This window comes from Nelusetta ayraudi, unplaced genomic scaffold (assembly GCF_046127955.1).
Source record: "Nelusetta ayraudi isolate G7.1 ecotype Tasmania unplaced genomic scaffold, CSIRO-AGI_Nayr_v1 ptg000002l, whole genome shotgun sequence".
NCBI lineage: Eukaryota > Metazoa > Chordata > Actinopteri > Tetraodontiformes > Monacanthidae > Nelusetta > Nelusetta ayraudi.
Genome location: NW_027466052.1, coordinates 11,870,390 through 11,897,508, shown reverse-complemented (window position 1 = coordinate 11,897,508; position 27,119 = coordinate 11,870,390). Strand labels below are relative to the sequence as shown.

Genomic DNA, 27,119 nt, shown 5'->3' with positions numbered 1-27,119 from the left:
TGCGTGCTTTCTTATCATACTGTCCTGGGAGTGCACATGCAAACCCCACTGCTCACTGCTGCTTCAGAATGTGCATACATATAAATATATATATATATAAAAAACATGGTTTTACCTGCAGTTTCTCTTCTTATCTGCGTCTTTATTCCGTAAAGGCAGGACTGAACACAGTTGTGATTTGGTTTGGGAGGGAAATGGAGGAAAGGGGTTGTTTTGTGTGTGTGTGTGTGTGTGTGTGTGTGTGTGTGTGTGTGTGTGTGTGTGTGTCTCCCCCCCCATTTTGCATGAGAAAATTTGCACTGCTGTGCATGTTTGTGTTGATGTCATTCTGTCTTGATGTCAGCTGCATCGTACACAGCCGTGTGCGCACACTGTATACTTAACTGCAAATGCAAGGCTTGTTCCCTGTATTTTTTTTTTTTTTTTTTTTTACTTTAAAAATACAGTAGATGTTTCAGACCCCCAGCCGGTCCCCCCTCCATTTTTCCTAGCGAGCACATTAAAATTAAATTCTCTCTGGTTGTTGTGAAAAGAGGCACACGTAAAAAATAATTGGCTGCAGGAGAGAACAAAGGGCTGGCTCCTCTCTCCTCCCTGCGCGCCCCAGCCAGGCATTAATATCAAGCCTGCTGCATTGTTCTGCCGTCTGCAGCCATCCCCCTAGCCAGACACTCAGCTCTGGAGAAGTCACTTTTAATGTCTGATAATCAAGGTGAATTTTCAAAAAGCTGCCATTTTCAAATGATGGTGTATATATTATGTGTAGATGGGAGTTCAGGAGCCGGCGAGCGCCACTGAGCGAGAGAGGGAGGTCTATGCGAAGTGAAAGAGAGACACCTAACGGCCGGACCTGGAACTGCAGGGTTGATATTCTGGCCTTGTCAGAACGCTGCGAAGAAAAGAAATCCAGCCAGAATGTCAGCGGCATGGCTGAAATTCCCGTCATTTATGTTTGGGTTTTTTTTTCTGAACCTGTTTTTGGTCCAGTGTCCAAAGGTGAACCTTGGTCCTGTGACTGTGAGCCGTCAGAGGGAAAAAGGTATTTGTGGAGCACGGCAAACTGCTGCTGGTGCTGCTGCTGCAGCTGCAGCGTTCATGAGGAATCGGGCGGCCAGCAGCAGAGCAGCACAGCTCCATTTCTATGCTACAGGGCACAGACTCATCTTCCTCTGGCTCCTCCCATCCTCCCCCACCACCACCACTAGGTATGATTATTTCTCCCCCTGCTCCAGCGCGCCATTATATTCCAGGTCTAGCAGCTCCCCCTCCCCGCTGTCATTTTTCATGCCGTGTTTTTTGCCGGGGCAGGCGCAGCGCTGCACATTTGCACCGTGCCCGTGCAATATGTTAAGGAGGTGAATATATGCAGTGTGCAGAGTGTAATAAGTATATATTTATTTTCTTTGCTTGGTGAATTACTGTTTTTTTCCGGTGCTTGAGGAAAAGGGGGCCGGCTGCAGCCATGTATCTTAACCAACGTGACTGCTGCTGTGTGTGCACTCGCCTCCCAGGCGTTTTACTCGCGGGGGAAACAAAATTACACATCTGAGGCAGGCCGGTCATTTCACGTGGCATGAATGCCTAAAAAAAAAAAAAAAACTTTTTCGTATTTATGCGCCAAGGCCTTTTTTTTTAATAACATTAAAAAAAAATGCGTCAATATTTATGTTTTTTTTTTTTTTTTTTATATAGCTCATTAATGGATTAAACACAGTGGGTCATCATGTTCTTGTTTTTCCATTCTCTCAGCCGTTCTAAAAAGCAGACAGTCAGCCATCCAGAGGACAGACAGGTTGTCCAGCACTGTCTGTCTCCCACGCATAATAGGACTTTGCCATAATTAAAAGTGCGTCGACAGACGCGCAGGCGCACGTCCGCTCGCACGCGCACACACACACGCACGCACGGACAGACAGACACGGCTGGAATTGACATTATCCACAGAGAGGAAGTAGACCTAACCCTGTGAAACAGTAGGATTAAAATGGATTCTGTGCTGGGAGCAGCGTGGCGCACACGTCTCCCTCTGCGAGGCCGACACACTTGGACAGTTGCACACTTGCATAACAGACAATAACCTTCCCCCCCTCACCCCCCCACCAATCCCCAACCCCACCAAAAAAAAAAAAAGTGTAATTCTTAAAGCGACATCACACAATTTTATTTGATTGTGTGTTTCTGAAGCATTTCAAAATCTTCAACAGCCAGCAGGATCACCTGGAAAGCACAATACTCTGAAACTAAACCCAGATTAAAAATGTGAATAAAATATTGACAGACACGTTGGTGCTGTGCTTGATAAACTCTTAAAGTATCAATGCATTTCCTGAGTGTCATTGTATAGTTATATAATAATATTCATCTCAACTATTTGCCATGTTTCTGTGGAATTTCCAGTGAGGAAAAAGAGAACATTTGGACGCGAGCCTTCCGTGCAGACTCCTCAGTCATTTTGTGGTTTTTGATTTATTAAGCAGCATATTGGAGCCGCTCTACCTGTTTTCCTTGGAGGGAAGCTGTAGAGGAGTGTTGTGGCTGGCCCATTACGCAGTGTCACACCTGCCAGTACAGTATTTGAGCCCGTATTCCACTTTTTGTGTTGGTTCAGTGGGGGGAAAAAACAGCAACAACACTAAATAAACCTCTCAAAGCTCTTGTTCACACCCCCGTGCCATGGACCCGATACCTGCCACGGTGCCTTGATGTAACATTGCTCACAGATTACTCTTTTCTTTTTGTTCCCCCCACAGCCCCCCTCTCCTCGCCCCTCCCTGAGTTTGATTGCATAATAACCAAACATTCAAATGTGCGAGTGCTTTATTTGTTCTTGCGGCGATAGCGGTCGGTAGCATCGTTTTCCTCTCTCTGGTTGGAGGGCATTCGTTTAAAGTGTGGGGATCTCAGCTGTGTGTGTGTGTATGTGTGTGTGTGCTGGTGGTGGGGGTGGGGGGGAGGGCAGGCGAAGGGGCTACAGGCGTGGTGATGAAAGGATGTGCTGGGAATCCGGAGTGTGGAGAGAGAGAGAGTGAGAGAGCGAGCGCTCTGCCAGTCCGGTGTGGCAGAGCAGTTCTGGCTGGGTGCCAGTCTGGGCAGCGAGCCCACGAGGAGGCAGTGTGTGGCCGGCGCTGACTGGAGGAAGAAGGGAGGAGGAGGAGGAGGTGGGGGAAGAGGAGGAAGAAGCGGAGGAGGAGGAGGAGGCTGGGAAAGTGCGTCTGATTTTTTTATTTTTTTATTTTCCTTGCACGAGATGCTCTGACGGTCGTCTGCATTTGCATGCGAAGTGGCCTGGTGCCACCCGTGTGATGATGCAGCAGGTGAGCGGAGCCCCTCCCACCTCCACCCAGGCTCACTGTGACGTCAGCGGCAGCGGTTACTCATCACCAGTCTGTCTCCAGTCAGCCCGCCAGAGCCCGGCTGCCTCTTCCTCTTCCTCCTCCTCCTCCTCCTCCTCTTCCTCCTCCTCTTCTCTTAATCGCGCTCCTGATTGCCGCCGCTAATTGCTCGCTCCCTCTTGTTTCCTTTCCTCGCCGCCTGAGTAAACAGTCCCCCCACGGGATGCGAATGTTATCTCCTCTCCTGCTCGCTGTGCATTTACATACTGTTTGCCTTTTTTCTGTGCATTATCTCTCCTCTCTCGCGCTTTCCCTCCTTTTTTCCTTCTCTGCTCCTCTTTTGTATCCCCTAAAATATTCTCCCGACACCTCCCCCCACCCGCCACCTCTCGCCGCCCCACCTCCCCCCTCCCCCACCCCCAGCAGTTCCGCATGGCAGACAGCCCTAATATAATCTGCACGTCTGAATTCTAATTTATACCGTCAGGATAAAATAAATAGTCTGCAGTTAATTACGGGGAGCCGGGCTCCTGGCTTTGCCCCGGTGATTTATGAAGTGCACGTAGGCATTCTGCGACGCATTTTTCTTAATTTATTTTTAATCTGTCTTTCAATTAATTTTGCCGCAAACGTCTTAATGAGAGGGTCAGGCTAATGAGGCCGCCGGGGTGGCGGGAACAGGCGCGCCCCGCCACAGGGGCGGGACCTGAGAGGCTCTGAGGTTTGTCCCAGACGCCGTGTTGGAAAGCTGAACCTCCAGATCACTGGAAGGGGGCGCAGAGCAGGTTAGAGACCCCAGTCACTCACCGTGGTGGAAAATAAGGTGGCAACTTCAGTCGCATTTGAATATGTGTGCACACAACAGGCGCTTCTGGTGTCATTTCTATTATTTTATTTTATTTTATTCTGTGTAGAAACTGACAGCACCGAGGCAACAGGGCCGAACTCGAACTCGAACTCGAAGATTGCTGCAGCGTCAGCCGAAACCGAGGCACTTTTGCACGATGACGCGAGTTGAGTCCCGGGTCGTTCACTGCAGCAAGCTGCCGCAGATTTAGCGTTTGCCTTTATGTAAGCTGGTGACACGTGGCTGTCAGCTGACACCGTTCAAGCCTCCTGACTCTCCGGCAGGAAAGGTGCAGGTCAACTCCAGCTTTTTGCACGGGACTGGAAAAGTGTGCGCACGCTTTTGAAGGGAACATTATGGTACGTTTGAAATGGACGTCAGGCACCACTTTTGGTTGCAGGTGTAGCCGTGGGCTCTGGTCTTTTCACATCCACAAGCCACACAGACCACCTGACACACTGCACGGCAGGTCGGCCTGTTGGAGGTGAGCTGACCTGAAACACTGTGGTCACTGTTTCAAGCTAGTAGCCCAGAATAGCTCACAGAAAAAGAGACACAGGCTACTTAACCTAAAGTCAGCTAGTAGTTGTTAGCTAACCTTACCTAAGTGCACTGACTGACTACCTAACTACTACCATTGAACTAGTCACTGTGATAGTTCAATGTGATTTATATTAACCTACCAAATAGCCAAACCATGTGGTGAACCGTTCACTGTGGTTCACGACAGAGTGGACCAGCAATGTTTTCCTCTTGTGAAACAACATAAAAGCCTCTGAAAGGAAAGTTTTACATCCACGTATTTTAGTATTGTTAAATCCTGAGTTAATCTCTTAATCTTTGCGTTGTCAATGTAAACCGGCATCAGGCTTTTCAGTTTTTAAGCACACAAAACAATCTGGGGGAAACTTTTGCTTTTGATTGGTTTCCTGAAACCAATTTGAATCTCCGTCTGACCTCTTCTACCATTGGGTGCCAGTCTGTTTGGGGTGATTGGCATCACTCCTCTCTCAGTTTAGTTATCCAGCTTTCTGTTTTTTTATTTCTCTTTGTTTGTGTGTGTGAATATATTTTTTTAAATTCTTTTGTATATATATTTTTTAGCGCTATATGATCTATCGACATCTGGAATGTGACTCGCAAAATGCAAGAGTGAGAGATGCACTTTGCCTGTATTTTTGATTAATGGCTCATTGAACAGGAACAAGAAAGGTGTCTCTTCCTGGCAATCTGCTTTTATTTCTCGTTCTGAAGCTCATGTGAATCCTCACTCGAGATGCCTTTAAAGTCCTTTGTATGAGGCTGAGAACAGTGGAAGAAGCAGCCTCCTCCTCACAGGCCGAGGCCAAAAAAAGAAAAAAAGAAAAACCCTTATATGATCATAAGGATTTCATCCGTGGTTTCACCCTCTTTCGTATTAGGCCAATTTTCCTCTGTACTTGTTATGCACCATCGTTTTCTGCCAATTAGCGCGGGCCGCTGTTGTCTGGCCGCCGGAGGGGCCTGGTGCTGGGCGGGCAGGAAGAAGTGTGTCTGCGGCCACGGTGGTCAGCCAGCAGACAGCTCACATCAGCCCGACCCCATTAGGGACATCCGCACACGGCTCCCCGCATCAGGATGCTCTCATTTACCGCCTCCACATCCAGCCATTTATCTCTCTTTACCCTCCGCTCGCACGCCGCTCCTCTCCCTCTCTTTTTAATTTTCCCCTCAAAAACAGATCCCACATTAAGCAGCCGAGCATGGCCGGCCGCCGTGCCTCTCCTGGAGGAGCAAAGGAATGATTTAATTTCTCCTCCTGCTCTGTCTCTGTGGCCTCCTCGCGCTGCTCATACACAGATCATTACACGCTGAGGCCTTATTTTCATCTCCCTGCGAGGGCACACGCGCGCCTTTAACTAGTCAGCCAGCGCGGCGGCCATCGCCGACGATCAATACCTGCGGTCAGGACAGGGCAGGCTGCGCTTCCTAAATAGGCCCTGCAGGTCCCACCATAAAACACCTTGGAGGCTGCACGTCACCCTATAAATCCCCCTCTTCTCTTTACCTTTTCTCCCACTCCGTGCTGTGATGCTGCTGCTAAAACTCTTCCTGCTGAGGACTGACGGGAGCAAAAGCCAAGTCAAGGGCTGTTTGCAGGGTGTAATGAAAAAGTCACAGTTATGAAATGAAATGAAATAAACCTTTGTGCTATTATATTAACAACAATTAGAAAGTGCAGGAAAGCCTCCAAACATGACCACGTCACGTGTTATTTACCTAAATGTTCTGAACGTTCAAAAGAAACAAGTACAATGTGTCATTTTGAGGCAAAAATAAAGTTTTCTTTCACTGTAATGCACAATTAAATATCAGTCGTTTGCACTATAATTGCAATAATCCTCCAAACACGGTGGCTTTGCTTCAAGACGAATGTCATAGCAGGCCCTGTCCACAGCCAAGCACAGTTTGGTTCATTCACCTATCAGGTTGAGAAAGAGACGATCCAACTGAAACTTGTGCGTGAGTTTGAGTCTTGAACGCACGCATGGAGGTCTGAGCTGTTTATTTGTATTCTTCTGTAACGTGCGGCGTGGACCGGCTTTGTTCCTGGACCCCAGTGAGAACATGCCTCGGTCTTAGTGGTTGCACAACCAAAAGTGGGAGTGACAAATCACGGAGCCGCATGCACGCACGCGTCACTTAAAGTAGCTAGTATGCAATCTGCTAAAGCATCAGGCCCTGCAGAGATGGTTTAATTTGAGCGGCGGGCCCGAGGACAACTAATGAGATTTTACTCGGTGGGAGCCTAAATGAAAGCGAGATAAGCTCGCAGGAATAATCACTTTGAGTTTTTTTCTATATGGATACTTCCCTGTTTGGTTTGTGGGTTGTGCGAGCGGAATAGGTGATGTATGGACCAGATGAGAGTTTGCCCGAGGGCTGCTCGACACAGACAGAAAAATGGATGTGTTTCTCATCTTGCTCTCCCCTCCAAGGCTCTCAGCTGGCCTGATCCCTACATTAACCAAACAGATAGCCAGCAACTTTAATTACCTTTGCATCCAGCCGCTCTCCCCATCCACCACTCGTGACCACGCCGCTGCAAATGAAAGAACGAGAGGGATGGGAGGAAGAGAAGCATAATTACTTATTTTGCTGGAGTGCGGCAGAATGCCTTTTGCCAAATGACTCTAATTCCAAATGGTTAACAAGATTTTTCTTTTTAATAGAGCCGAATCCATGTGACAGCAAATTGCTTTCCTATTTGGGACCTTAATGGCTTTTCATACTTTGCACTTCCAATAAGCAGTAAACTCGGAAATTAATATTGCACACTGTGTTATGATGCAAATGGGAGAGCTGTACCTTCACGCAGAACCTCTGATTAGATCCATAATTGCTCTGGTGTGATGACCCCCCCACCCCCACCCTCCACCCCCCCAACACACCATTTGTTTGACTTTATTTATTTATTTAGTCGGTTTTCCTTCACAAGCGTCGCTCCTGCGTCATTACAGTCCCATCTGCATTGCTTTAGGATGCATTACACTTGAGAGTGACTTTTCCTCAGTTGTAAGCCGTGCAGATGGCTCTATTTACAGTGGTCAGATATGATAACAGTGAGGGGTCGGGGGGCTTGAGTGGAGTTTGTGTCGTGAAATGCACCGACTGACCGTCACCTCGCACATCTGTAGTTCCCCGGCAGGCCGTGCATTGGTCTGCAGTCAGCAGGTCGGACCGGTTCCACCCCAACGCCGGCTCAAACGCAATCTAAAAAGACGTATTTGTGCAAGGAGGTTTTTTTTTTAATTAACTTTTGATCCCTCTCATTTCATTTCCAATTCCATTTTTCACATTCTCAAATATTAATCCTTGTCTGTGCATGTGGTATTGTATTCCTAATCAGGGTGGATCACCGAGCGGGACGCAGTTCACACAGTGCGTGCTCTGTTAACAGCAGGCAGATTAGAACGGGCGCGCGGTCGCGAAAAATGTCAACGACAAAACACGGCGTGCGGCGGCGCCCTCTCGCCCTGCTGCTCCTCCTCCTCCTCCTCCTCCTCTTCCTCCCCCACCTCCTCCGGCTTTGTCACCCTCTCTTAAACTTCACACTACTATTTTATTCTGCATCTTTAAATAGTTTGTTATTTTATTCGGAGGAGGTCCAGAAGCTTTGCCCGCTCCTTCTGGCTGTTGTCTCCTCAGCACTTCCACCCAGGCCCTGCTCACTGCTGCGCTCACCGCTCCGGGGCTGCCATTTGGCAGTGAGAGGTTGCAAGTGTCACTATTTTGGTTTTCTTTTTCCTTTTCTTGTTTGCTCAGTTTGGGCAGCGGCTGCGCCCGACGCACCGCCAGCCTGACGGAAATAGCAAATAAATGCAGCTGGGTGAGCCTCCGATTGCCGCCAGCGATTGAGGTTAAGTGTCCTTCGGCGCGGCGGACCCGAGCGCAGCAGCAGTTTAGCCGGATGTTGGTCACGTGACCACTCGCATAAAATCTCACTCTTTTGGCTTTGTCACCATGGCAACCCCCCCCCCTCTCTTTTTTTTCCCGCTTTCTCCCCGCCCGCTCCCGTTTCACCTGTCACTCTGGTAATTGGCTCGGAAATTTTCTGCATATCATCACGATGATCATAATAAGACAATATTTATGAAGCGAGCGGCGACGGGCTAGCGGCGGGAAGTGGGGAGAGAACCAAGCCTTCATTAGCCTTGAATACTAATAGAGGAGCGGCGCTTTTTAGGGACTAATAAAGCTTGTTCTCCTTGTTGTCACAGGTTAGCTCTCATCGTGTGCATGAGCCACACCACCGAGCGTCTGAGTCTGAGTTCCCATTTAGTTTTAATTGGGTCGCCCTCTCCTCTCCTTCCTGCTCCCATGGAGGCTTTCAGTGGAACTCGGCTTAATTAGACCTACACGGTTGTGACAGTAGCAGAAACATATTATATCTGCTCTGCCTCCGTCTCCATTGATGTTATCTTTTTAGAAGTATTGATAAGACAAGCTCCGTAATGACATTTGCTCTACCGCTGTAGTCGGTAATGGTCTCGGGCCGGCGTGCGTCTGCACCGCCGCGCGGTGAGAGGCGCATAAAAGGTTTTTTTTTTTTTACTCGGAATAAAAGATGCTTCCTTAAGGTGGAGAATTGCCGGTCCTAATGGCTGCCGTGCCAGACGCTCCCCATTACCAAGGTCACTGGCAGCGGGACCAGCTGAGTTGTGTTTGGTGGCCGTGCTGCCTGCAAAATAGCCGCGAGGCCTTTTTCCATCAGGAGCGCATTTATTAGCAGCAAACACGGCGATGCGCATGACAAACGCGTGCTGCCCTTATTTCATTATCCCCATTTAAATAGGTTCTCCCTCCTTTTTACAAGGGCATTGTGAAACAAATGCCTGCAATCACGCCGCATTTACATGCCAGCTGCGTGTTTACTGTACGGCCGGCGCAGAATGCATTTTCTTGCCCGGTCATGGTTGCTTGGGTGTTAATTATTGCGAGAGGCGCGGCTCCTTCCGCATGCGCCAGCGGGGAGGGACGTGCAACTTTATTTCTACAATTTACGATCGCCTTTCCAAACCTCATTAGCTTTCCAAATATCAACGTGCGAGTTGTTTTTTTGCGGCCTTATGTAAAGCAGCGAGCTCCTCGCCGCCGCTTCCCAGAACAAAAAGCGAGAGTGCCACGCGCTACCTTGGATTTATTGCGCGGCTTCGGCGGAGGGTGTCAGTAGAATTAATTGATTTGCCCATATTTATCAGAAGAGAGTAAGCGCCTAATCCCAGCTTGCATTATTAAAGATAATACCTCAGTGGTTTCGGCGAGACCACCACACTGAATCAAAGTCCGACACGGACTGATGATGTATGGATATATTATTCAGAGCACTGCTCGGGCCTCAGAGCGCCGCGCCGCACCGCGCCGCCTTTATCTGGCCGCCCAGCACACGGCCTCCTCATACATGTGCACACATGCACGCAACCGCTGCTCATCAACCCCTGGAGGGCACCTGTGTTTTCAAAGTAAAGACCACTTAGAGAATAGCCCCAGGCATGTGAATACTGAAGAGGCCAGTGTTACACATTAGAAAGCCTCTGTACAAGCCAGGAACATAAACACTCTCAATAGTCCTCATCTCCTCCCAAGAAAACCCCCCCACCCACACACACATACACACACACACTCCCCAAAAAAAAGACTCAAAACAGGGAGAAAACTGCCTACACAGGCTGGAATATGTAACAGATAGCCTGTAGGGACTTGACCACATCAAGGGCCACTCAGCGAGACGTGCACTTCATTGAACAGTAGCCTGGCCAAGAACTACACTCACAGAGGAAAAGGGCAGAAAATCAGATTAGACTTTCTAAACATTCTGCTTTGAGGATTCTTTATCTTCTACAGGTTCCACCGTTGTTATTTTTTCAAATAACTTTTCCGAGCTCCTGACGGTGACACCCGTCTTCCGTTGCCGTTCATTTTCAAACGCCTCCTGCAGGCACATGAAAAGTATCTCACCTTGAAGAACCCAAACAAACACACACGTCAACAGTCAAGAGCTCCATTATATGTGCTTTGTTGCACTGTGTTTCTATTTTGTTGTTGTTGTTGTTGTTTTTTTTTTGGAGGGGGGTGCTGCCAGGTCATTTTAAAAGTGTGACAAAAAGTCTCTAATTAGAATAGAATAGTATTCTGCTAAGTGCACCTGAGCGACACACATTTACCCAGATTGACTTCAGAAGGATTTGATAGTTCCACCTGCCTTAACATTATTCTGTCATTAGCTGTGTTCCCATTACAGTTTTTTCGCAAAAAAAAAAAAAAAATATATATATATATATATATATGTATATATATTTCTAAGATTTTGACAAAGTGCGATTTGCAGGTGTTTCCATTGAATGGTCTGAAGCGCATAAACGGTAATTATCGCAAAACCGTCGTGGCTTCAAGGCTCTATTGCCTTGGCTACGGATGTGATAAAGAAACCTTGAGTTCTGCTCCAGAAGTGAGCCTTTCTCTTCAACAACTGCTTCAGCGGTGGTGCGCCTAGCGATACCGTAGCATTGAAGGCGTTGAAGGCAGACAGTCGCCCGCCCCGCACCAGTCACAGACCCCGAGGTTAATGATCAGACATTTCATTCGGCGGTAATGAACTTTGATAAAAATGCCAGAAACGGAGAACCAGGAGCCTTCGGTGGACTGCTCGGCGATGTGTCGCGACAAACGCTTTAATAATGTAAGAAAAACAGTCATATTAACACCACGCGAAGGACGGACGTTTTCGGTAAAGCCAAGAAGCTGCAATCTGAATTTTTAATGGGCGCCCCTGCATGATGACTCTGTTCTGCCCGCGTTTGGTAAGAGGAGCGAGTCCTCGCTGTCACCTTTAATTCAGGCGAGCCCCTTGTTGCCAGAGCAGTGGGTAAATAGCTAGGGGGAGATATTTGAATGTCCTAATAAATGATATAACTGCCCCCTCCCCCCCCTTTTTTTTTTTTTTTTTGTAAATGTGCTGAAATGGAGGCGTGAGCAATGGCATCATTAAGGTAATGCTGCTCCGGAAACAAATGAGTCCAGCTCTCACCTCCACTGCTCAGCCTGAGATGTGGTGGAGAGCACAATCCGGGTCACCTAAATCAGAGGCAGGTGGCACTTGGGAACACACAGGCTGACACACACACACATACACACACACACACACACACACACACATACACACACACACACACACACGCAAAGCCAAATGGAATTTTTGACAACGCTACCGAGTGAGTCGTGGCTGCTGTGTTTGTGCACCCTTCGGGTTCCAGCGCCTGCCCAGCGACCCGCGTTGCACCGCGGCCCTCTGCCGCCCCTGCCGACGCCTTGCCCGTGCAGTTGCTGCAATAACACCAGCGGAGTGTGATTTTTACTGGCGCAACGCAAAATGGGCAGTTGTCACATCCAGACGGGAGCAGGCGGCGCCATGTGTTTAGACAGGCCAAATATAGAGCGGCGTTCTCCGGCCTGGAAGGAACGGACGGCTTTGGAGCTCCGTGCGCAACGTCTCACGCCGCTTCCAAGCACAGCAAACTCTGAAGATTTCTCGCCCACTGGTCCTCCCCCCCCCCCCCCCCCCCCTCAATCGCCCCGCAGAGAAAGTCAACAGCCACCCTTCCGCCTCCCCCCGAACGTTTGCCCTACAAAGTGTCCTCCCATGGAGTTTGCAGGCAAAATGTCAACACCAGAGAGTTCTTCCTGCACTCCCGTCAGTGTTTTGATTGGGCTGGAGAGGCTTCGGTGATGAATTTCACCCATCGCGTTTTCCACCGCGATGGCTGACCAGCGACTTTTGCGTGCGAACGTCCTGCGGAGGTGGTGTTTTTTATTTTTTTATTTTTTATTTTTTTGTTCTTTCGTTTTTTTCAGATAAGTGCAGAGGTGAGGCAAAGCAAGCAGGCCATCAGTCATCCTGTCAGGGTCTCGCCCGCTGATCAGCCCGCTGTGCTGGACGTATTTAACCTCTCAAAAGTTGCCGATGTTGGCCAGACTTGTCCTTCATGTAATGACTTACTCGATTCAGCTAAAAGGCAGCGACATCGCAGGCCGTCTCGGTGGGAGGTGATCAGCACACCGAACCTGCAGCGTTTCTGAACCTTTCTAAACTACCGACAGTCATTTATTCATTAGATTTTTCAAATGTGTTCACTGTTCTTTGTCTGTGTGACTTTAAAAAAAAAGAAAAAAGTTGACAATAGGTTTTATCTTAACACTAAACAAAACAGGGACCCCCTTGAAAGCGAGATGCTGCATCTCAAGCGGCTATTCTAAATAAATTGAAATGGAAATTGAATTGAAATTAAACCTATTACTTAATTACTTAACTTGGTATATGGTTGTGCAATCTGAAGTCCACAAATGTAATATTGGGTTGCATGTATTAAGTTGCAAATTCGCCAACAAAAACAAATAGCATGATCTGGTAACATATTTAGTCATTAAACATCAATTCTTAGTCCTGACTTTTGACACTGCCTCACTTCTGATCTGGGAAGAGTGGAGAACTGCCGCTGCTGCTGCTGCTGCTGCTGCTGCTGCTGCTGCTGCTGCTGCTGCTGCTGCTCCCTGTCGGTGCTCCCTGCCCTCTCTCCCTCCGTCTTGTTCGCCCTCTCATCAAGTGTCCACTTGTGTTGTCCGCACAGCTCACGCTGGGCCGACCTGGAACATTTTTCCCGGCGCCCATGGGCCTCGGTTACACACCTCAGAATGGATCTTTATTTACAACGCAGGACTTCGGAAACAGCTGGTCAATCCATTTAGCCTAAGGCCACTGATTTGTTCTTATTTACTACAACAGCCAAAGAAAAGCCGGGGTATTTTTTCCTCTCTCCTTCCTATTGATCCAGCACTTAGAAAATCTGCCCTGCTGTCTAAACACTATTGATCCCTCCCCCCTCTCAACGACAGGCTCTCGCACCAGTGTATAAAGGGACTGGATGAATTGAAATTTCATTTCCGACAACTTGTTCCTGTTATTTTTACCCTTTTTCAATAGTTGAGAACATGGGCTGGCAGGCCGCCACTCGCAGAGAGTCGATCAGCGCTTGGCTCAGAGGAGGGAGGGGAGCTAGAGGTCGGACTGGCGAGAGCAGCTTATGCAGGCTATTACAGGTCTTTCACATAGATCCCTATCGTCGTTATTGGTTTAAAGAGCATGTTTGGAGCTGCTTTCAGCGTTTTCAGTCAGGGCCGGAGCCATTTCATGCTGTGCCACCTCAAAGGTCAGCCGGCGTTTAAAAAAAACTGTTTTTGCATCCCTTAATAATGTGCTGCAGCTTGACTGCTGAACAGCCTGCCTTTGCTAAGAGGATATAGATTGTTTTTTTATTTCCAAATATGATTGGATTGTCTTTGAAATCGGCTTTAAATTGTATATAAGTACGTGTATAAACAAGTATGACTTTTATTCTTCCTCGGCTTCTATATTTATTCCTCTTTATTCTGTGTTTTCCATTTGTCTTCATTAACACAATAGCTGGAGCTCGACAACGGTCTTGGTTGATGTGCACATGAAGGTGTCGGTGCCTTCATACAGTGGCCGCTCACTCGTCTGGCTCACTTCAGAAGCTCACTGCTGCCATCTGTGTGATTTGCGGGTGCTAAAAAAAACTTTATCAACGTGCGGAACAGTGACGTTCTCTCCAGCAACTTTCATATGTTGGCATAAGGATTTTCTTTTTTTTTTTTTTTCAACATAGCATGAAGAGGAATCAATGGGTCCCTGGAGCATACAGAAGGAAATCAATATATAAAATTATTGCATGTTTTTAAACAAAAAGGTCAATGAAAGTTGTGTAAAGTTGATTTCGTACATTGTCAACGGGGAAAATCACTGGAACGCTTCTTCTTAAATTGCCAATACTTTGAATTTATGTTGGCTGCCAGGACGCTGCTAGCAGCTTTCATTAAACTTAAACTTAGCAGGCGTGTGCTTGGCACGGCTCTCCTCGTGATTTCCTGTGGGAAACTGAGAGATGTGTCAACAATTTAGTAGAAAAGGCATAAAAGTCTGAAGCGCTGAGGTATATTGGAAAGGCTCACGGCCTCGGCATCGTTGCCGTGATTGATAGGAGTTTGAAAAGTTTCCGTATTGTTTTGCCTGTTAAAAAAAAAAAAAAAAAAACTTTTGTGGTTTGGTCATTTAATCCAGATCACGCTGGATTGTCACTCACAGGTTTAATTACCAACACTTTGTCTGCTGGACATAAGAGGTGGAGGCAGCGAGTATTTACAGGACATACAGCTCCTTCCCATTGAACCTGGTTGGTTGGAAGACTTTTATGCTGGCGTCGTCCTTGTTAGAGAGTTAGAGTCCCACACTGCCACACACTGGGTGAAGCAACTTGTGCTCCATCTGGCTTAGCACCGTGTCCAACTCTTACCATTACAGCAAGACAGAGTGCTACATAAAAAGGAAGGTTCTGTTTTAATTAACATCAATATTCATGTAATTGCCATAAAGCCTGCCCACATTCCATTCCGGCCTCTTAATGTTAATGCATATTTTAATACATTATCATTGCCACCATCATAAGTCTTATTATGATAACTGTAATTATTAGATTTATGACAGAATTATGGTTTTGTTCCCCGAAGGCGCATATTTTGCGGCAAATCCAATTTTTCCCCGGCGGATAAGGCTTCCACACACACACACACTCACACACACCCCCCAACCTCCCAAATGGTGAGCAGACGCTGATAAAGATAAACACACAAACACCCCAGTGTGTCTGCTGCTGTGCCTGTAAAACACTCAATCTGAATTGCATATCCGCCTTGCCACCGAGCTTGTCATAAGCTGTATTAAGAAAAATGGTCACACGGTTTGACATAAATTGGAAAATGACATTTGGAAAATGGGCGCTGCTGTGGAAATTAGAGATATTAAAATTATAAATCAGTGTCTGGAAGTGCGGGGACGGGAGGCGGAGGAGAGGGAGAGGAAGAGGGGGAGGGAGAGGGAGAGGGAGAAGGCCTTTTTACAGTCTGCCTTTCTCTCTTCTGTGTTCATCTCTCTCTCTCTCCGTCTCTCTCTCTCTCTCTCTCTCTCTCCGTCCCTCTCTCTCTCTCTCTCTCTCTGTCTCTCTCTCTTTCTTTCACATGCTTTTTGTCTGCGCCCGCTCTCTCTCTCCAGGCACCACCGGAGGGTCAAAGCCAACAAGTCGGTCCGGTAAAAGTGTTTTTAAATGCAGCAACACACAGGTCCAGCCCACAGGGACGACCTCAACCTCTCATCTGGCAGCAACAAAAAAAAAAAAAAAAAAAGGAGACCGTTCTGTGTGCGCTTCATTTCTTCTCTTCTTCCTCCTCCTCCTCCTTCTTCTTCTTCTTCTTTTTTTTGCACGTGGCGTGTGTTTGTCTTGGCGGCCGCGTCTCGCCCGCCCGCCCGCCCACCCGCCCACTGCTCCTCGGCTGTAACCCGCTAATGGATCAACTCGGAGGTGTGATATGTATTATGCAAAAGCAGGCCGCGCCGACACCTCTGAGAACAGACGGCTTCAATCCCCGGCACGCCTCACCTCTGCACCGGTGGAGTGACAGTGGGGGGGGGGGGTCCGGGTGCCACAGGTGGAGACGGAAGAGCCGCAGCTGCAGGAGAGCAGGGACGCCTCTTCCCTCTTGAATGGAGCCGCCCTTCCCATACATGCACGCGTGTTTACATCCACGTGTCCTCCTGCATATATGAAGTGCTCTGCCGCACCTTCGCCTTCAAATCCTCGCCTTTATTTCTGAACGAGCTTCAAGGAGAAGCTCAGAAAAGGAGCTTCGGCAAAGCCGCGAGGGCGCTTTCACGCCTTGACCCGCCGACCTCGCCTTGAAAACATCAACTGAAGTCCCATTCTCAGGAGGAGCTGCCTCCAGAATGACAGTGAGAGGCTCTTTTTGTCAGTGACGAGGGGGCGGAGGCAATGCTGGCGCCCTTGACGGGGTGATTGTTCCATTTACGAAGATCAGCAGCAGCATTAGTAGCGCTGAGGGAACGGAGCCGCGGCGCTCTGTTTTAGCGGTGAACATGGACGTTTTCGCAAAAAACTTCCGCACACACGAGCGCACTCGGGAGCACGCGGACGGACGTGCGCGACAAAAAATGGTCTTACTTATGTCACCTTGATGCTGTGAAAGAAAGAAGTAGAGAAGAAAAGCCTTGGAGACCTTGTCTTCCCTCATGTAGGAGGAGGAGGAGGAGGAGACACATTGAGCCCGGATTGTCCTCGTCTTTAATGCGGTCTTTTTTTCTCTCGTGAACAACGTCGTTTGCTGAATAGGGAGGGAGGGTTTTTTTTTTTGTTTTTTTTTCTTGCAACTCCGACTTGTTTGCCGTAACTTTTCATTTGTTTTCAAACAAACACACGACCGCATTTATGAACGGCTTCTCATTTCTTGCATCATGGAGGCAGAGCGGAGGGACGGTGCACGTACGCGCACATTAATTTTGCATCGAGAGAGAGAGAGAGAGAGAGAGAGAGAGAGAGAGAGAGAGAGAGAGAGAAGGTTCACACCGTGCCCATCTCGTGCTCTGAGTGTGCGCCCTGGGACTGCTTAGGCCTCGTCTTCAGCCCGGCGCTGATCGGTGCACGTGTGACTGCGGGCGAGCGCTGAGCGCCGAGATGATGTTTTTACAGCCAAGTCTTGCTCTCGCTCTGGGATGGCAATAAAGCACGGCCTTCAAAGCACAGCCGAGCGCCACTTACTGCTGAGTGCCTCTCTCGTGGTTGGGCGAGATTACTCTCAAAACAAAGTGCAGACAGGTTGATTAATAGGAGGGTCCGCCGAGGTGCGCGCCGCAGTATATTTTCACACCCGGCGAACGCTCATTCATTTCATTCGCATGGACTTTTATGGGCCGATCCTGTCACTGTATGAGTTTGTCACTTCGTAAAAATGCTCCTCCGCTCCGAGTGTCTTGCGGTGAAAACTTATCAGCGGCGGTGCAGACGTGTTGTTGGACGCGCCGGGCAGCAGGCGGCAGCTTGCGAGTGAAAAAGTCAAACTGTCAGCGGCCCCAAAGAGCCGCTTGTAGAGCTGGTGACACACTGGTGTGCCTTGGAAAACCTAGAAACACACTCGGGTAGAAATGTTAATGCAACCCCCCAAAAAAATCTCAAATGATTCTTTTTGGGATCTTTGGCAGACGTGTGACTTCTCACCAGACTGGTGGTCACTGCGACTCGGCCGTCTGGTCGGTTCCCATTCTGCTCATCGTTGTATTTTCAGCTCCAGCAGAACCAAATAAATATCCAGAACTACACCTCCGGCCTGTAAATAATAAAAAATAAAAAAATAAAAAAATAAAGCGCGTGGTTTATTTATAAAGTAAACAAAAAAATCTCTGCCGTAACAGCGGCAGTACTCACCACTTTCAAAGCAGACAACAAGCTACCAGAAACACCATTACACTGTTTACTATTACCACTTTGCAAGAGATACTGTTGAGATACTGCAGTGTAGTTTCTCCAAGGTAGAAGTACAAAAATCTCCCCCACACGCACAGATCAGCTGCTCAGTGCTGCCTCCACCTCGGTGGTTGGGATGAGTAAGAATAATACGAGGAAGAAGGTTGTGGCTGGTTCGTGGTTCTGAACAACATTGTGTTGGATCACGGCCGCTTGTGTTAACTTTCAAATCATCGCAGGAACCTCGTTGGTCTTGGCAATTCCAACCAGACTCAGTATCTCCCACGAAGCAACAACTGGGTCTCAGTCCGTCTCCAGGACTTCGCTGGTGGACTGAAACACGCGGTTTGAATTGTGTGCTGGAGCTTGAAGGCATTTGAAAAAAACAAAAAAAACAACAGAAGTCTGGGATTGAAGCGGCGCTGCAACGGGTGACCTTCGCTCCAGTAGTTGTGATGAGTGGACTCTTGGTGATTGCAGTCACGGGAGGCTGCGGTGGTGGCGGTGGCGACCATCCCGTCAGATCACAGGGTTCTAATTAACTTGAGCTCCCCGTCAGACTGCAATCAGCAGAACCACAGAGGAAATGAGATTTTTTTTTTTTCTTCCTCTTCTTATTCCTCTTCACGGCGTTTCAAAAGCGTGGCATAAAAACACGCATTAAGCCTCGTGTTTTTAATTAACATTTGTGCTTAGGAAGCATGTTAACAGTCTCCCTTAATGAGCTTGGTGGAGAACGCACCACACGGAGGACAAAGGCCAACCTCCCTGCGTAGCTGCTGATGCGCTGCTCTTAATTCCAGTACAGTGAGATCAGGAAATTGTTGCTTTACTCCTCAGACCTCCACATTCGCCCACCGCTGCGTATGTAGGATAATGTATTTATTGAAATACAGCCAGACCTTTATTTCTTAAGATATTGTGTTATTGGTATGTGGTGGTGGGGGGTGGAGGGTGGGGGGGGTGCAACAACCAAGACCAAGACTGAGTCAAGAGTGTCAAGGTCAAGACTTTATATATCACAGAAAATCAACAAAACGGGAAAAAAATTGACCAGTATCTTTTTTTGAATGTGAGTTTGCTTCTAATTCGAACAGCAGCATCTCTTTTCAGAAAGGTATCTTTTAAAAATTTTCATTAACATTTTGCTGCTTTGCCAAATATTTCAAACCATTAAAAAAAAAACCAAAAAAACAGCTTTTGCTTTATAACATTAAAAAAGGGGGGCGAGTGTCACTCTGGGTGCCACGAACAGAGCGTAAAAAAATGGCAGCAGCTGGATCCTTTTCCATTATCATCTGTCGGCTATTGTAGTGTCGGCTGAGGCCTGACTGGTCTTGATAAAAAAAAATTCCGAGACCAAGACCAAGACAAGACAAGACCGAGTAGAAATGCCTCAGAGTCCGACCAAGTAGGTACGTGACCAAGATCCTTAAAAAGTGGACTCGAGACCAAGACCAATCTGGGGTGCTACAACACTAGTGTGTGATGAGTCCTGGATCTGGTCCCTTTTTGCTCTCCACTATTCTTTGCCATCTCTGTTTTCCCAATAATAATAAAAAGCGTTGCGCACTCAAACAGAATGAGAGCAGCTTCATCGCGGCGGCTGAAGACGGCGGCGGCGGCGGTGGCGGTAAGCGCCCCCCCTCGTCACGCGCTAACGAGGCGAGGCGCGTGTGTTTGAGAGCGTCCGCAGAGCGAGCCGAGGCGAGCGGCCGCCTCAATTGCCCTCTCCATCCGCGGTCACCTAACCCGATTAGCGTTTTGCAGCAACGGCTGAAATTGTGCACGTTGTCTCGTTTTCCGATCACATTAAAACAAATGGGCGCTGGCCTCTCGCTGTGGCAATAATGCTGCTCCTCTAATCAGGGTTCAGGTCACTGATCTACATGCTCCAGCCAACAATCCCCCGCTGCCAGCCGCCTCATCCGGCCCATCCTGGGCTGCTGCTGCTGCTGCTGCTGCTGCTGCTGCTGCTTCTAATGGTTGTAGTTTAGTTGTTTTATTTATGCAACGATTAACAGTTTATTCTAAAGTGACTCTTCCTCCCAGAGTAGCAACTCTAATTAGCACAGAGATCAATTAATCGAAATTTTCAGAAGCATCCGGGGTGAAAAAGGTTCTTAACTGCAAAAAATCCCCAATTTTGCTTCAACCAACAGTTTGTAGGAATTTGAACCATCACCCTGAATCAACCTGCAGCTCAGAGAGCTTTATTTTGCTGTTGCTCTCTTTAAATAAGAACTTTATGTCTTTGCTGGCTGGAATTTTAGGAGTCATCTTAATGGCCGCCAGCTCCTTTGCTGGTTTATTTATTTCCTCTTGCGTTTGGCTGGTCAGTTTTTTGGGTTTTTTTTGGTTTGTTTTCCGCAGTGTCCCTGTGTGTTTTAAATGGGACAGCGCTGTCACTTCGATGCTGCCAGGATGTTTTGAGTTTCTCCAGCGCGTTTTATTTATTTAATTCCGGCTGTAGCCAAGCAGTGAATAATGCATCCCAACCTGCTACATGCACTGTTTTTATCATTAGCATGCTGTCTGGGTTATCTGTAGAATACTTATGAGTACTGGTGAAATGTTTGTGATGTTATTTATTTATGTTTCTCTTTTCAATTATTCATTTGTTTATTTATTCATGGGAGAACTAACTGAAATTGGAAAATTCATTTTTGCTGAAGGGCACTTGGCCCCACTCTGTTCCCTCCTTCACTCCACAAAGGGAACGTCTCGCTCGTTAGTAATTGCTTTGCGTTGCCGTTCCTTTAAACTCGCACGCACCCGGGCGGACGGGTCAGCCGGCAGAAAGTTAAGACGAGGGGAAGGCCCAAAGATGCAAAGGTGGCGGCGAACTAGTTCTTTTGCTGTTGCAGGTTGCCTCGCTCGGGCCAAGGTCACCTGCAGTGGTCGTTTTTAGGGGGGATTAATTGTATAAACTCCCAGGCAGTCAGGGTTTGGCCGCTCAGAGTGCAAATAGGGAAGAAACGCCGTGTTTGCCCATCGCTCATATCTGTGCCTTCACGCTCTCCTGGCCCCTTCACATTATTGTGTGCTCGCTGTGTTTTCTTTAATTATATGGAGTGGAATTTTGTCCAATTTCACAGTTGCGCAAACATGCAGCAATTACTCCCGATAAGTGATAACGATTCACTGAACTTCAAATGAGCGTGTTTGCGTGCGCAGGCCACGGATGCATGCGTGTTTTCGTTTCCCTGCAGCACAAACTTCAGCTCGGCGTCACGTCCACTGATTCGGATTCCGACCGTGTCGTCCCCAGGGAGGACTTTTTATTTATTTATTTATTTTAAAAAAAAGCTTCAATACATTTACAACTCATAAAACAACATGTCAGCACTATAGGCAGCCAATTTAAAAACATTAATCCGGCCACATTATTAGCAGCGTCAGTTATCGTGTTGCTGTGGTGCTGAGCTAAACGTTCTCGGACGTGATCAATATGAAACGGCTTGGGTTCGACCTCTGTAAAGAAATAATAGGAAGCAAAGAAGTCTGGACTCTGAATATTGGGGGAATAACGTGATACATTTTTCTAGTCAGTAATACTCAAATTTGTTGACCTGCTATTTTTTTCTTCAGTGCATTGGGTCAAGTGTGTGTAATGTGTTGCTATGTTGGCTTTCTTGTCAGTCGTTGGTATTGACTCGTGCACCGTGATGTTGGGATAAGGCCAGGTGATAAACAAAGACGAAAGGTACATTCAAAAATTCACATCATTTCAAAAAGCAGACACTGTTCTGCTGAACGTTGCCCATCCAATCTACGGAATCTACGGAATCCAATCTACAGTTTCCAATTCTAGAATAAAGTTGAAATTTTGAGATTAAAGTCAACATATCGAGAATAAAGTTCACTTAAAAAGACGGGATTTGGTGAATGAAATTGAAATTTTGCAATTAATGTCAACATGAACCAACCATCCATCCAGTCTACTCGCCAATTTCCACTTTATTTGCGGCAACTATTTGCGAAATTTCGTCTTTTTTTACATCGACTTTTTTCACGAAATTTTGACTTTGATATTTTACTTTGACAATTTTACTCGAAATGAAAAACTTAAAAATATCCTTCCTGTAATATCTTTTTCTCTTCTTGTGGCCCGAATCCTCTTTCGTACCAATCAAACCCAGTGTGCCGGACAATCAGCTGTGAAAAGGACCATCGCTGTAAACATTATTAGCTGGACTATTAGCAATAAACTGAACGGCAGAGAGATTCGCATGCTTGCCTGTTGTTGTTGTTGTTGTTGCTGCTGCTGCTGCTCATCCGCACACTGTTGAGTTCAACATTGTCTTGCCCTTGACCGAGCTGTTTGTCTGGCTCCTCAGTTTACGACGCGACGCTTCGCTGGAGCGGCTAAACCTGCACACAAGGTGGAGGAATATGGCCGCAATTAAAACGGTGAGCCCTCGCCGGGGGTTCGCATGCGCGACAAGACCGCGGCTTCTATAAACTATAAATATCGCCGGCAAAAGAGACGTCGTTCCAGCTTTTGCAGCACAAACAAGACCGAAGCGGTTCAACTGTGGCCTCGTTTTAAAATCTGGCCCAGTGAGCGCAAAGACAAAAGAAACAAACACAAAGTGCAAATGTGTTGCGTCCTCCGATGTACGAGACGCCCTCGGCTTTATGAGCCCTGTTAGAGACGCGGCTCCTGAGTGGAGGCGTTGAGGTGCAACAAACAGCACACAACGACGGAATGACAATTTGTGCCATTTAATTATAGCTCGCCTCTCCTGGCCCGGTTCATTCATTGTAATCTTGTTTATTCTACTTGATTGTTTCACAATATAGTTTTTTTTTTGTTTTTTTTAATTGCTTCAGATTGATTAAATTGCATCGATTCTCTGTCTTTATTAAAACAAAACTCCCCCGTCTCGCCGCTTCCTTATTCTTTATAATTAATTGTACAGCGCGTTGCTTTGCAGGCACATTTTGTAATCAGAGCGACGTTGGGAATTATTTTTGCGGGCGGCTGTCACACGGGGCCCCACTGACGGCCGCTTTATGAGTTTGCGGGGGCGATAAACCACGTTAGGTGAAGGATGCAGGTAAATCAAAGTGTCGCTGACTTAAGACGCCAGAAGATGAGAAATTAAGCTTGTCCGCTCATATCATCCCCACCTGAGCCCCCCCCCAGCCACCCCTCACTGACCTTGGCTGTCAGGCCACGTGGACGGAGTCACGTGCACGCACACGAACGCTCACGCGTGCACAGAATGTCATTCAGAACCCCAAGCTCTTTTTTTTGTGGGGTCTTTTTTTTTTTTTTTTTAATTGATGACTCCATTTATCTTTGGAATAACAATCCTCTGATACCTCCGTCTGGATGACAGTCTCTCCACACCGGAACCCCCCCACCCACCACCACCACCACCACCACCATCACACACACACACCGATTCCTCTGCCCGTCACTCCCCCGGTATGAAAATGATATTAGAAACAAAATGAGATTTGAAATTTTGTGTTTGACAAGCAGCTTGATGAAAGGGTTTCATAGCCGGGCCTGATCCATGGAAATTTTATGCTAATAACACCGGCGGCCAAGCAATCTAGTTGGAAATTAATCAGGAGGAGAGGGAAGAAGAGGGCGGAGGAGAGGAATCTGCTCCATAAACACCTCCTTCTCCTTCTCCACCCTCGACGGCGCTGAATCTCATCAGAAGCAGCCATGGGGTGTTGTCTGGGAGATGGGGAAGGAAGAGAAATGGGGGAGTTAGGAAATTACACAGCAGCTTAGCACTCGACATCCGGTAATGTATGCATCCATACACTGAGCTGCCATATTATGGATAAGACCTTTCTCCTTCTGAAGCTACAGCCCTTTGCATTAATGAGGACGCACGCACTCACGCACGCACAGGCCACGTCTGTCCTCTTGTTCCCCATTTGTCTTGGCCCGGCCTTTAACCAGTGTCTGGTTGGCTCAGATTTTTAAACTCTGAGATCTTGCCCATCCGCCTTGCCGAGCTCCCGGCGACACTGGCTGCGTTCCCGTTGCCCCTAGAATTGTGCAAAACCTAAATATCGCAATAAAAAACTGGTCATGGAAACACCTAAACTTTGAAAAACATCTCAAATATGGCTAAAAGGTTTAGACGCTCTCATCAGGTGGTTTTTCACACGTATCCATATAGAGGTATATCGCAAAAGTGCCATGGATTTTTTCGCATTTACACGTGTACAAGAGAAAAATATAACCATTCTTGTCAGCAAACAACATCGAAATGCAGATTTATCGTAAAATGTTTTGTACCTCCATCCTCCTCTAGGTGGTGTCTGGCCGGACTAGATTTCACGAGAATTAATGGAAACACCTGCACATCGCAATTGTACTTTGTCGAAATTTTAGAAATATCGCTTTTATTTTGGAGAAAAAAAAAAACGTAATGAAAGCGCAACTATTGATGCATGAGGAAAATCCACCAGATTAAGCAAACATTCTACCTGATGCTCTGGGTCTGTGTGTGTCATTGTCCCCCTGTGGTGTGCACTTAGGTGTGTGTGTGTGTGTGTGTGTGCACGCGCACGCGTGTGTGTGTGTGTGTGTGTGTTTGTGTGTGCGCGTGTATTTACTCTCCCCTACTCTCCATCTCCCTCTAAACCCTGGGAGTCGTCATTAGCCCGGGTCGCTAATGAAGTCATTATCAGATTTCACTTGTTTAAAACAACACAATTAGCGCCGAGGTCCTAATGATGTTTGCAAGTTAAATGCAAACTAATCGCTTTTCCCCCTTTCTCTGTCTCATTTCCTCTCCCCAGCTCGCCGCTCACTCCCAAAATAGGGAGTAAATGAATCACCAACGTGTGGGTGTGCGGGTGTTTTTAATGCGTGTGTGTGTGTGTGTGTGTGTGTGTGTTTGTTGTGTGTTTGTGGGCACATGCTTCTCAGTCGTCTTACCAGTCTGCGTGATTTATTATTTTTACCCCCCCAGACATCTGTAACATCATTACTTATTTTTGTAATGCATCATCAGCTGGAGAGAAAAACCAACTCCTGGATATTGTACTCTGGAGTCTAATAATCGAACGTACACCACAGCTCGTATCGTTAAAGTGCCAGCGGAGCTTCAGCGTGATGGTGCAGGTGCACGTTTCCCTCCATCCCTCGCCGCCGACCGAGCTCCGTCCCACCACCTGACTCGATGCAAACGCACACAGACGCGCGCGCGCGGCAGGACTTAGCAAGAACGCCCCCCCCCCATCCCCCCCAGTTCATCCAACGGCCTCGACCCTCCTGGCGGTTTAGCCAGAAGGAAGCCGAAGGGAAAAATGAAATGTCCAGGCAGGAAACGCAGAGGCTAAACGCCGCTGCTTCTCCCTGCCGTCGCTTTCCGAGGCGCCCAGCTGGACGGCACTTCAAGCCCTGCGCGTGCACGCCCCTCCCCGCACCGCACCGGATGCTGGGAGGTTCCTGATGAATGGCTGTCGCCTGAACCACCCCAGGGTGTCTGAACCGAGCTAAATGGAATTATGTGATACGCCTATGCGCTTCCTGTTTACATGCCGCCTGCTTCACTTCACATTTTGGTCCACTGGATTTATTTTTAGAGATGATTAGAAAATATATTTAAAGCTGTGCTGCTGCACTGGCAACAGGGTGGAGAAAGACAAAGGAAGCTTTGTGTCTGTCTGTCTGTCTTTCTGTCTGTCTGTCCGGCTGTCTGTCTGTCTTTCTGTCTGTCAGTGCAGCAACAGCTGAATTAGTTGCAGCAGAGACTGTCCCACTCTCTCATCTGCACTTTCAAAGTGATTTCAGCACCTCTTCCAGTGAGTCAGTGGACATAGTGGACTGTCCACTGACTCACTGACTGACTGTCTAGTGTCCTCATTTCTGCCTCGGGGTAACTGATCAGAGAAGAAGAAGCAGAGCGGGATCATCAGGTGGATGTGTCAGAGTCACAGAGATGAATTCAGGAAGTTTACCGGCTTTGTCAGGAACAACTCAGACTTGTTTTTATGTGCATAATGCGTGCGTGTTGCAGAACTCGGGTTTCCTGGGTTGAGGAGCGTCATTATTGTTCTTTTATCTTTATTACGTCTTATTATCTATCATTTGTCGTCGTAACCTTTTTTCTTTTCTTCTGCCTTTTCCTGGCATCTCCTGCCAGAGGACAACCCCCTCCTCGGCCGACATCACCTGCTGGGCTGGAGACTCCAACCACGCCTCCGTCCACCTGCACGCTGCCAACCCCGGCTGATTTGGGAGATGTTTTAAAAGCTGTGATGTGTCACAGGTTTCATTTGGAGTTTCTTGTAAATAAATGGCTGGTTAGCCAACTTGTATTCATTGTTGCTTCCCTTTTTTCTCAATCTCTAGACAAACTTCATTATTTGGGTGTTAACAGTGTGTGTGTGTGGGTGTGTGTGTGTGCGGATGCACGAGCATAGATAAGCATGGTCCAGGGAATTTGAGAAGAGTGCGAGGGATGGCGTGCTCATGCATAATCTCGTGCTAAAACAAGAGCTAGCCATCGCCCCTACAGTAGGGGGGGGGGGGGGGGGTTGACGCATGGGAGCCGTGTGTGTGTGTCAGGTAATGGGTGTCACTAGCCAGCGGAGAGCGCTGGTGGAGGCTGAAGGTGTGATGAGGAAGGTCTCCTCCGCCTGTGATTGCAGTGTGGAGGTTCCTCGCTTCCACACTCATTCTCCACTCGGCTGTGAGCTCAGTAAACACATCCAGCAAATCCCCTGAGCGCTGCGCCGTCTTCTCCCATCTTCGGCCCGACCCGCTGGAATTCAAAGCGGTGAAATCTCTGCATCTTGCACGCCAGGGGTTTTGCACACCTCAGGTTCAGATCAAAAACAAAAACAACAGCAAGAAACAAGCACACACAAAAAAAAAACTCCGACCTTCAGGCCGCATACTTATTTTCTTCATCGAGGCCAGACTTCAGTTTCCCTCGGCGCAACTTTCAGTAATGTGGTCAACCACACAAACAATGGGGGAAAAAGGCTGCAACACGGATTATAGAGACTTTGTACCATAAGATTAAATGTGTTTAC

At 47.7% G+C, this 27,119-nt stretch overlaps 1 long non-coding RNA gene across 1 annotated transcript in view; it reads left to right on the top strand.

Moving 5' to 3' along the window:
• The window catches only part of LOC142887012 (uncharacterized), a 28,143-nt gene extending 1,750 nt beyond the window's left edge, over positions 1-26,393 (top strand). Inside the window, exons 2-3 of the long non-coding RNA XR_012926483.1 lie at positions 22,439-22,511; positions 26,225-26,393. This is a non-coding gene — a long non-coding RNA (uncharacterized LOC142887012). The remainder of the gene's footprint in view (positions 1-22,438; positions 22,512-26,224) is intronic.
• Positions 26,394-27,119: the final 726 nt, after the last annotated feature.